The 11261-nt window shown below is 47.1% G+C and overlaps 1 long non-coding RNA gene across 1 annotated transcript; it reads left to right on the top strand.

The window, feature by feature from the left end:
* The first annotated feature begins 1595 nt into the window (after positions 1-1595).
* LOC144166403 (uncharacterized) lies at positions 1596-10676 on the top strand. Its single transcript, XR_013321668.1, has 3 exons — positions 1596-1830; positions 9493-9568; positions 9624-10676. It is a non-coding gene; the product is annotated as an uncharacterized LOC144166403 (long non-coding RNA).
* Positions 10677-11261: the final 585 nt, after the last annotated feature.

Raw genomic sequence — 11261 nt, 5'->3', positions numbered from 1 at the left:
GTTGTCGTGTTAGGTCATTAGTTAGTTGTTGACAGTTAGAGGCAAAATCAGCTGGGTCAGAGCATATCCTTCTGAAACGCAGAGACTGACTGTATGGTATGCCGAGTTTACAGTGTTTGACGTGGTTGCTTTTGAAATGCAAGTACTGGTGTCGGTCCGTTGGCTTCCTGTACACTGAGGTCACAAGCTCGTTGTCCGATATCCTCACTGATACATCGAGAAAGTTGATGGTAGATGCGGAATACGAGTGGGAGAATGAAATGCTCTCGTGGGCGTTGTTGAAAGCGGTGATACACGTTTTTCGCAAGAAAGCGTTTCCGCGATTTCACGCCATGTGAAACCACGTGTTTTCTTCGAACCTCTTTCATCCCCGCATGGTCGCTTGGTCTTTTCTTCGAACCTCTTTCATCCCCGCACCCCCCTCCCTCTGCGGTTTCCGCGTCCCTCCCGCTAATCCCAATCCCCCTCTTCCTTCCCTTGTTTTCTTTTTTCTTTTTTCCCTTTGTTTATGTGTGTTAAGGTGGCGGTCCCACTCGATCGGCCCGCGCTGCCGGTTTTGGACGATGTTTGCGTAGGCGCTGTTGCGCCCCAGTTGGCACCACATTCATGGCTAATTTATCATTAGAAAGCAGAAGTCTTCTAGATTCCGAACTCGCTTACCGGTCTATTCCAGCTAATTTGGCTTTAGAAGGAGAAGCCAATTTGCAAGAGAGAAAAATTGTATTTTTGCTTTTTTTGCTTCGGGCGGTGTAAGAATTTGAGAAAACTATGCGACGTAATTACATGTAGTTTGGTATGTGCATAGAATAGATGTCTATGCAGTTAGTTACGTTTGGAAGTTCCGTTTCAGCGAATAGATTTTGTTATACGGCCGTTTGAAAATAGCTAAAATAGCGCAACTTCACTCGCGCTAAACTTTTACATGGATTAATGCAGAGCAATGTGTTTTCGTGTGCGCGTTGCCAGCATATGTATTTGTATACTGCCGAAATTTCGCTGAATTTCGTTCAGCGGTTTTAAAGTTATTTTGGTCTACATATGGCAGTTTACACGTACACATGGGTTTTCTGGTGCAACTTTTCTGCGTTGCTGCTGAAGACGAAGTTTCAATATTTTCACACATCAAACTTGAAGACCTCCTTTACTTAGTTACGTTCAGTGGTTGCGCTGTGATAAATAGAACACGTATAAACTGTTACTGAAATTGGCTGATTTTCATCACGCCGGCCGAAGCGCTCAAACGCGCCTATTTACGTACACACACGGAACTCCAAAAAGTGCGTTACATGGAATATACGTCGATGTCATATCTTTATAACATTACCAAGTAAATGTACAATTAACCCTTTTTTATTCCTGTAGCGACAATTTTACAGCCATAACAACGTTGCAGTTTTATGTGGCGCCATCCAGTGTCGAAACTGTAAAGCTACTTTGTTACGTTTCAGCTTTCTGCTACCGATGGCGCGGCCAAACGCACTATTCGAGGGAGCCTCAAGGCGGTACATTCAGGCTCCCCAGACTTTTCGCCTCTTCTTTGTCGTGGTGCCGATACCCGATACTGCCGATAAAATCCTCCCTGTTCTGTGGCCGATACTCGTTCAGTTTTTGTCGCCACGCCGTGCGGTCTGTGCGAACTTCGGTGGTAGCAAATTTGCTCGGTATCTCTGGGCATTCTGCACCGCCGTTGTCCGGTGGAGTACAGCGGTGCGACGTTTTGTGATCTGCGATGGGTAACACCCGTAAAACGCCAAAACGTTTGATAAGGCCTAAAAATGCATCACAAAGTCGCCGAGCGCAAGCGAGAGCGGCCGCAGCTTCCTCATGCAAGTAAGGATTTTCTTTTTGTGTTCATTGCACGTAATCTCGCGCTAACGCGCTGCGAGTGTTATTTCTGTTCAGCCTTTGTTGTGTTCTGGCGGAATATGAGGGTCCGCATGAGGGTTCGCATGTGTTGGGGATGTGAAAAAGCGCGCTTAGTTCTTACCACGATTTTGACCGGCGTGGGGCTGCTAGTTTTACCTTTCAATGCTAAAAGCTCTGGGTGGTTTGTTATTCGGAGCCTAGCCACCGCTTGCTGCCACCGCTTGCACTTTTATTCGCGGCCCCTTCCCATTGCATGTGGCCCGGCCGCCAATGCCTGGCCGTAAAAATGCAGAAGGTAGCCATATATGGTTGGCGTCTCGCTGGCGTCGTGAAATCCCCCCCCCCCCACCACCCGTCGTGAACTAACCTGGCGCGCTCGCCGGCGCGCGCCCCGGCGTGCCCTGAAAACTCTCCGTCGTCGCTGCCGTAGCCGTACCATCTAGGCGTCGTGAAATAGCCGTACTCGCTCCTGCCGTACCCGTAAAAGCTACGCGTTGTGAAATAGTCGTACTTACGCCTCTGCTTACGGACGTTGTAGTTGGGTGTTGAAATCTTGCCGAGCTCTGTTTCTTTTTTTTTTTTGACGCATTTAGAACTTTTGCAATAACTATACTTCACGCCCGCCTTACAACTCAGTTGGCTAGAGCAGTCGATTTTGGTTTTACCCAACCGGCTGAACCGCTACGGCTCACTGAAGCCAAGGCCGACGCAGCCAACGCTAGGGTTACGTCCGATAATCTGTAATTATTATAAGTGACTATGGCTGCACAAAGCTAGTCTGTAAATTTTTTTGTAACCGTTTACTTTTGATGAATCAACTTTAACTTTCAAGCGGTTTTGCCTTTGCATAAATATCAAGAAAGACTGTTTTCTCTTCATGTTGCCAAGCAGGCTTGGGGTAGCAGCTTGGAGTTCCTTCCGTACTTAGCTAGAGGTAGTCCGACCATTTATAATTACTAAATAGTGATTACTAACTAACAACGACCCTGGCGGTGTGAGGAAGCGGTGTGTTCGGTTGGATAAAAATCAACAGATTGCTCTCACGGAGAGTTGCGTTCCTCCTGAACAGAACTTTAGTGACAGCTGCCGTTCCGCAACATTAGCATTCCTTATCGTTCCGTCTGGACGGAACGCTAGACAATGCCTTTTTTGTAGTGCTCTTTTGTTCACCTTATCCATAAGCTCCTCCTTTCTTTATCTGGGAACTAGGCGATACAGGTTTTCTGCCCAATTATGGGGTTACGTCTGGGGTTTTATGTCAATTTGAGGCCCTTCTTTGTGGGTTATGTTGGGATACATGAGCAAAAAAAAACCGATACACCAACATGTAGGTGGTAGAATTATTACAGCTTGCCGCATATTAACCCACTAAAAAATGCGCTCAAACCAACTGTGGGCAGTACGAACTCCTGCTAGTTCTCGTTATGTAATTTGTTCAATTGCCTTGGTGTCATTCTGTAGCTGGCTGGAAGAGTGAATAGCTGCATATGCTTCTACCATCCTGAGGCAGACGCTATCAGTATACAAGAGCAGTTATAGGTGTTTTCACACTATGTCCTTTGTAATTGCTCATCTCCAGAGGCAAGCACCCCACGAATAGTTAGAAAGTGCAGGAGTGTCACATGGTTTATGACTCCCACTTTTTAGGAACTATGCGCACATCACTAGCGCCTATTTGCACATTTATATGTTTCCTGACATTTTGTTTTTTCTTGCTATGCATTTTGTTGGTGCACATGTAGTAAAGAGACATTGTGTTTTACAGAAAACGTGCTGAAAATATGCACAAAGCAGTGCCTCTGATGAACACCAACACTGCAACCATCACGGCTGATTGCAGATCACCTCAGTCTGCGTCAAGTCATGAAGCTATGGCTGACTACTGGGACGGCCTTGGAATTGAGGAGCTTTTGCCAGAGCTTTCCTTTGAGAGGGACGTCAGTGTCCCGACAGCACAGAATGGAGGCGTGTGTGGAAGAAGAGTTGTGTCTGTGGGCCACCTCATGAAGGCTGCTCAAGAGCTTGGCGAACACCGGTGCCCTTTTCCTGGTGGAGGACACTTTGAGTTTGAAGAGGAACGAAGGATTGGCCTTTGGTCGGAGTTTAAATTCCAGTGTAGCGGTTGCCATGAGGTTACAAAAGTCACTACCGACCCTGTTGCAGAGCCCACCCTTCTCGCAAAACCTTCATGTAGTTAATGTTCAGTAACCTTGTTCATTTCAAGCAAGTGAAGAAATTTGTGTACCATTGCGCGTTGATTGGCAAGCACATCTTTCTTCTGATGAACTTATTGTAACATTACATAGCCGAGAGTATTTCAAGGGTCAATAAAAGTTCCTTCGCAGCAGCTTTGGTGAATCTCTGCCTCCTGCATCCGAGTATGCCAGCTTTCTTTTTTTATTCACATTCCAAGCGCAGCAAAGTTTGTATGGAGGCAGCGGCGTTGGAAGTTTTGTCTCCAATAAACAGCTGTGTCAGTGCCTGTACTGTTGCAGTTCGACCTCACGTGTGACCTCAGTTTGCTGGGAAAGGTGGCATCTAACTTTGTTGGCAGAGCAAAATTATGCCATGATCTTGGCGCTGTAATGACCCCGTTGCTGGACGGAAAATTTTCATTCAGCCGAGCACATGCAATATAATTACTGATTAGCTCATTCCTGTCAGATCGAATGCAATCTCTGGAAAATTTGGTGACTGGGTGATGGCACCATAAATAGCCGATGGTGGTGGTCAGTGGCGTAGCCAGAAATTTATTTCGGGGGGGGGGGGGGGGGGGGTTGCGTCCCAACCCTAATGCGTGTGTATGTATATATATATATATATATATATATATATACACCATTTTCCATAAGCAGCCTGGAAAGGAGGAAAATACTCTCAAACCAGTTCTCTCGGCGGCCGACCAGCGTTGCCGGTGCGCGCTGGGCTGTTAACATCGCTCGGCGCGGTGTGCTACGCTGCGTAGTTCAGTAGTATTTCGCACCGCGTTCTTAGTTTTTGCGGAACTTTCAACTGTTTTAGCCAATGCTGCGATGCCGTTCAAGGCGCAAACGTCGCTTGGTCAGCACTGCGCGGTGGTGGGTTATTGCAACAACCAGAGAAAGCGAGAAACAGTCGCTGACAGCACGCATGTGCACGACACTGCCTGGAGAAAATGCAGTGCGGTTGCTGCGTGTTTTTGCTGCATGGCTTCCCAACGCACACCGAGTTGAGGTATCGGTGGATTCCGTTGATAAATCGCAACGACTTTGTACCAACGACCAACTCCAGGGTTTGTTGGGTGCACTTGGACGGCAAGCAGACGGAGCAAAATTCATTTATCACACGCAAAGCTGCGACAGAGAATGGAACCCCCTGAAATGTTAGAAGCAACTTTATCCTTTACAATACAGCATTGATTGGTTGGTTTATTGATTGATTCATTCATTATGGTGTTTAACGCCCCGACGCTTCATGGGTGATGAGGCGCGCCGTAGTGGAGGGCTGCGGGTTAATTTTGACCACTTGGGGATCTTTCACGAGCGCCGATACAATACAACATTACAATAACTTCTGGTTCCTTGTAGTCAATTTAAAATACCATATATTGTTTGGTCATTACAGCCGATTGGCATTAAACAATCCCCTTTTCATCTAATCTAACCTTTAAAATCACGGCGTTTTGTTTACTTTTTTCAGGCCAACTCATTACACTGCCAAACGATATGAAAGGATGACTTTCTCCATCGCACACTCGATAGCAGGATAAGCAGGCAGCCAAATGTGGAAACGCAGCTCGAGATACGCGTGAACGCTGCATTTGGAAAATAGCTCAACCTGTTCACAACGCGGTCAAAGGAAAAGCTTCTAATCCTTTTGCGTTGCCACGGAATCTAAAGTATTACAATTACAAAACAGTTACTGCTGGTCGCGTGAAGCACTTGTGGTGCAAGCAGCGGTTTCACAAAGGTGGGCTCCGAGCGACAGGCCACATGCGCTGCGCAGAGTTAGGTCAATCATGATCACGATCATGATCAACCAATATTAACTCTCCCGAATGTCAACCCTTTTGCTTCAACCTTCGAATAGTAATTTGACTGGTTGTGCGGTCATGTTATTTTTCCGCCCAGGTAATTTCGTTTCGTCAGTAACCGTCATAAGTCTAGTTAAGAAAGGTTATATTGCATTGCAATGTCAACAGCGTAGCAATCGCCTCGTCGAAAGTCCATCGCGAGCACGGATCACCGTGACCCACATATGCTGTGCGCGCTCCGCATTCGACGTCGGCGCTTCCGTAAACATGACTAATCGGTGAACATAACAAGCACGGTGGCATTGAGAACACGTATTTACTCCCCGATATCGATTTCTATGTCAGTCGGTGCCATACCGGTACGTGTGCATCGCGGAACTGCGGAGCACCACCGGCACCACCACCACACTGCTACTGCTGCTCGCAACAGCCGGGGTCGGAATTTCCCGCTCTGACAGTAAATTAGGACCTAAAATCCGTCCGCAGATGATGAAAACAAAACAGAACACACACACACAAGCACTGCAACCGCTAACTTAACGCCAAACCACTACGGTTCACTCGGTAACGCACGGATACCGAGCAGACGCACGCCAAGAGCGGCGCACTTAACAGCCCAGCGCGGAGGTTTCGGCGGTCGCTTCATAGACGGCGCTAGCGTCTGGTCAGAAAAAGCAAATGGCGGCGCCCAGCTCTAGCAAGGAAAATGGTGTATATAATTGGTAGTTTTTACAGGACAACATTCAACATTACATTTTAACACATTTGAAAGACAAGAAAACATCCAGCAATAAAAATTTCTGGGGGTTTGAACCCCCCAAACCTCCTCCCCCCCTGGCTACGCCACTGGTGGTGGTAAAAACGTTTGCGCAAAGAAAATAAATGTTACGAAAACTAAGGTTAGGTGCACGATTTGAACCTATGCTAGGGTATGCCCGTCCAGTCCCACACGCGTCCCTTGCACCACGACTAATTAGATCTTGCTCACTACAAGGTGAAACGGGAAAGCCCGGCCCCGTCCACTGAGCCGCCACGGCCGCAGAGCGCCGTAGAGCGCTCTGCGGCCGTGGAGCGCCGTAGAGCGCCGCGTACCTCCCGTTGCGGCCAGAGAGTCGTGGGTTCGAAACCGGGCATGGCCTAAGTATTTTTTTTATAGTAGAGTGCGGACGCCGACGCCGCGGGACATAGACCCGAGCAAGAGATGCTTCGCATCTAAAATAGAAAAGCCCCCCCCCCCCTCCCCACCCACATCGATGTGGCAATGTCAACAAGCTGTTTGGGAGATACTATCAGTTGTCTTGTTCAATGAAACGATTCATTCAAAACAAAGTGGAAATTGGAAATTAGCTTCTCCGCAAGTGTATATATGCTCGGTAAAATAAACTCTGAACAACGGTATCAACATAAAATACAACAATACTTTCCTAAATTTAGGCTTTGATTTCTACCTGGAGAGTGAAGCTACGACGTAGCAGTCTTCCTATACAGTGTTTTTTTTTTTCTTTTTGAATAAAAGGCAACCCTGTAGAAAGTGGAAGGAAGAACGCCGAGCGGCCCAAACAATTCGCTATATGCCATAGCTATTCTCATAGCTATGGTACCACGGACATATTGTGCTGAAGTGAACAATCGAAGTGCCATAACAACGGTTTATTCGAACCATCTTCCCCTGCCCATATTCCCAGATCCCACAACAGGGCCGCTTGGCCTCCTTTCTCAAATAAAGTCATCCTTCTCCTCTCAAACACTTTCAAAACGCCATCAGCAAACAACTACAAAGAGCCGCGACCAGGCTCCCATTCAGAGGGACTTCCTCAGATAGGGAGGGGGGTGTCGTGGGTTGCGGAGGTGAATTCGCTACGGTATTGTGGAAGGGAGGGTGGGGGGTGCTTGTAGGCTCGGCAGGTTCAGCTTTTCCCAATTTATGTGCAGCGAGAATTCTTTTTTTCTTGAAGTAAAAAAAAAAAAAACACTGTTTACCGTGTTGACTACCGGTGTCCTGCCTAGAGTTCATACAAGAAGCTGCGTGCGCCTAACTCACCGTGAAGGAAAGCCGCAGGGGCCTGGCGGTTCCACCTGGCCCTAAGCCCCCTTCACGGTGCATTAGGCGGACTGTTCACAACGATGTAGCCTCCACAATGCTGTACGCAGCTTCTGGTATGAGCTACCACGCACGAGCTAAGGAAGAACGCAACAAGGGTGAGCACTGACTCGAAACGGGAGCTTATAAGTAGTTATAATCGCATTTGAAAATGGAAAAAAAAAAAAATCTGTTCGGTGTTCCCGCTAATGGGTTAGTATTCTGCCTTCCGACCAAGAGAGAAACTACCAAAGCAAGCAGGCCAAACAAACGCAGAAAGGCTTTAGTTGATGGTGTCGCGTGTTTCGATCTTTTTTTTTATATGTATAATAATTCTGAGCAGCATGTTCTGGCGTCGACAGAGAAGCCAACATTGCCGCCGTGCATACGTCGAGGGTGTTGTTGATGAATGAGCAAGTGGAAAACCGCCGTGGAAAACAACCCCCATACAACCTAACAGCAGCGTATATTTACCTTCCCCCCCGCCAAATAAAAATAAAACAAGAAAACATCGTCGCGTGTCGCCAAGTGTCCGACCCTCAATCTTGGCCGATTCGTTTCACCCGGCGTGACCAAAGCTAGCGTTTTGGCAGAACTCTTTACTCAGACGGCGCTATTGTTCTCTACATCTGGAAGCAAGTTAGTTCGCTCCTCCAGCACCTACGTCCTGTTGAAAGGTTAGGATAAGTGGAATCAGAAGCAAGGGAGAGGAACACAAGAACAAGAGGGATAGCCAGCTGCCTTTGGAAGTTCAGCCTGACACAGGTGTAGGGCAGCGACAGCACCGTGAATAGAGATTTCACTGGTAAAAAAAGAAAAGACAGGTGGCCTCACAAAAATAATAATCATAATAAATCTATAACATGGAAGCGTGTGGACCGAAAACCCGTGACATGCTGAGGTGCAAAGTGATGAACAGAGGTAAAAACGAAGCAACCTGCCGTATAGTGACTTACTGTGAACAGAACAAAAAACGCCATGAACGAGAACGAAATCAACGGAAACGCGAAGAACAGAATCAAAGGATTTGTGGAGACAAATTTATACCCATCACAAAAATATAAATGGCACCGAATACTCCGTACACAGAAGTGTCCGTGTCCCGCGTAATTAGTTGCCTGAGAAACCTCCGCCACATGGAGCCCAGGGTCGTCCTGATGATCGGCACCAACGACCTGCGTCTGGTATGCACATGCAACAGATGCAATTCTGCCTCTGAGCTAAGGGTATGCTCAGAATTTCTGCATCAACACTGCCATTTTCATTCTTCTTTTTTTCACAGGCCAGAACCATGGACGACGCGTACCAATTGATTGCGGATTTGGAGGTCGTATTGGCGCTGTTACTCGGACGCGGATGTGGTGTTGTCGTGATGACGCTGCCGCCGGTGGCCCGCGCTGCGCGGTCCAGCTCCCACTGGCGAATTCTGAATGCCGTGAATGCGTGGATCCTCGGGCTGACTATGGGTACTATGTCTCTCTTTACGACAGTTTGCGGCAGAGAATAACCTGTTCGTTGCGCTACTTTCACGCAGACGGAGTTGTTGCTCTTGAAATCCATCGCCTCTTTGTGCTAGGCAGACGTCGTGTCCGCTATTGCCTGTACGAGCGGTAAGTTGTCCCGGCTACATTGGTTGTAGTGTAATCAACACTGACACATTTACAGGCGGATGGGGTCGGACCGGCGGCTGGACATGGTGCACTGGAACGAAGAGGCGATGGGTCGTGTGACGATGGTGCTGAGGGACGTGATCGGCGCCTGAACACACCCTCCTCCTCTTCTCACCAAAAAAAAAAAAAAAAAAAGGATAAGTATCAGTTGCACTGCTTTCAAAAGAACTCGATTATTTCGCAATCTGTTCATACGTAATTTCACACCGACCATACATTTAGGACTCAATTTCCGTTGCAAAAGCACGTAGACTCGAAATTTGTTTGTTTATTTTATCCTTTACCTAGTGATTTTTTTTCAATTTCACTTCTATGTCCTTTTTCCCCTTCAGGTATGCATAAACTTCCTTAGTACGTAGAAAACATATTTTTATAGCTGAACTAAGTGTCCTGACCGCCATTTCACCATTTCGTTTTGCTGGCCGCATCCGGCATGATTATTTCAAGCGTAGTTATAAATAATCAAAATTAGTCCCGAGAACACCCCATTGTATTGACGAAACATTCCCGTGATATTTTATAACGCGCGTTTTGCTATTGCACTAGAATCACTGCCCCATTGCAGGTTAGCTTGGCTCTTCTTATAGATCATTTGTTTTTGCTCATAGCGTGCACATATCTCACCCATTCTTTTTTTCCTTTTTTACAGCGGAGTTCGGCCACGGCCAACTCCCACCGGGAAGCAAGGGTGGGTTGAAAAGCAATTTCCTGCGATCTCCTGCGCTTGCCTGTGGGAGCTGAAGCCGCTGAGCGACGTATATGCTGAAGCTGATATGGTCTTCGCACTTCGCCCCCCCCCTCCCCCTCTCATACCACCAGCTGCAATATTTATGTTGGAAGCTAAATAAATATTTCCTCTGACTCGGCGTGCTATGCTCAGTTTCATCCGGTGTAAAGCCGTGATTGCAGTGCAAAGCATGTGGGCTGAAAGGTTCTACGAAATGTTGACTGCCGCAGTGAGATGTTGGTTATATTTTCGAGGTGATCACGTGGAATGCCACAAAGACATGTGATGTCGGAAAAAAAATTTCGAACAGTAGCACCAGGATAAATTCAACAGCGCACCTGTCGCATCCTTTGACCGGACAAAATGCTTTCGGCATCTTTTGACCTCTATCTTGAACATGCATGATGAATTACGTTTGGTGCCGGAAGGCAAGAATAGAAGACTGGCCATCTGATACTTGCGCATATGGCGCAGTCTATTATATTTGCAGTATTATGTATGTAATACGATAAAAAAAACTTTTGTGCCAGACTTAGCTTGCAACCCATACTATGGTCCAAAGGTGTTCTGATTCCGGCTAAAGTTGCCATGACATCAACACAGAGGACATTATTGCACAGCGGGAAAGACGAGGATAGAAGGAAATACGCACGGCCCATGCCGACGATTTAGCGGCGGTTCATTGAGAAAAACCGCCTGAAATATATCAAGAGACGCCGATAATTTTCACAGTATCTCTTTCTTCATTCCTTTACACCGAGCTTTCTTTCTGCTCTTTTAGTAATGTGCGCTGGCAATCTTGGCGACATACGTATTGCTCATTCGTCCAACGCTTCACCCCAACAACAGTGAAACGTTTAGTTGATTATTTTGATTTATTTGTGCTACGCGCGTGTACAGAGCAAA

The sequence above is a fragment of the Haemaphysalis longicornis genome, unplaced genomic scaffold (assembly GCF_048455015.1).
Source record: "Haemaphysalis longicornis isolate Haplotype H1 unplaced genomic scaffold, Haemaphysalis longicornis Haplotype H1 scaffold_1, whole genome shotgun sequence".
Taxonomy (NCBI): Eukaryota; Metazoa; Arthropoda; class Arachnida; order Ixodida; family Ixodidae; genus Haemaphysalis; species Haemaphysalis longicornis.
Note: the sequence above shows the minus strand (reverse complement) of the source record. Positions and strands in the feature narration are given on the sequence as shown.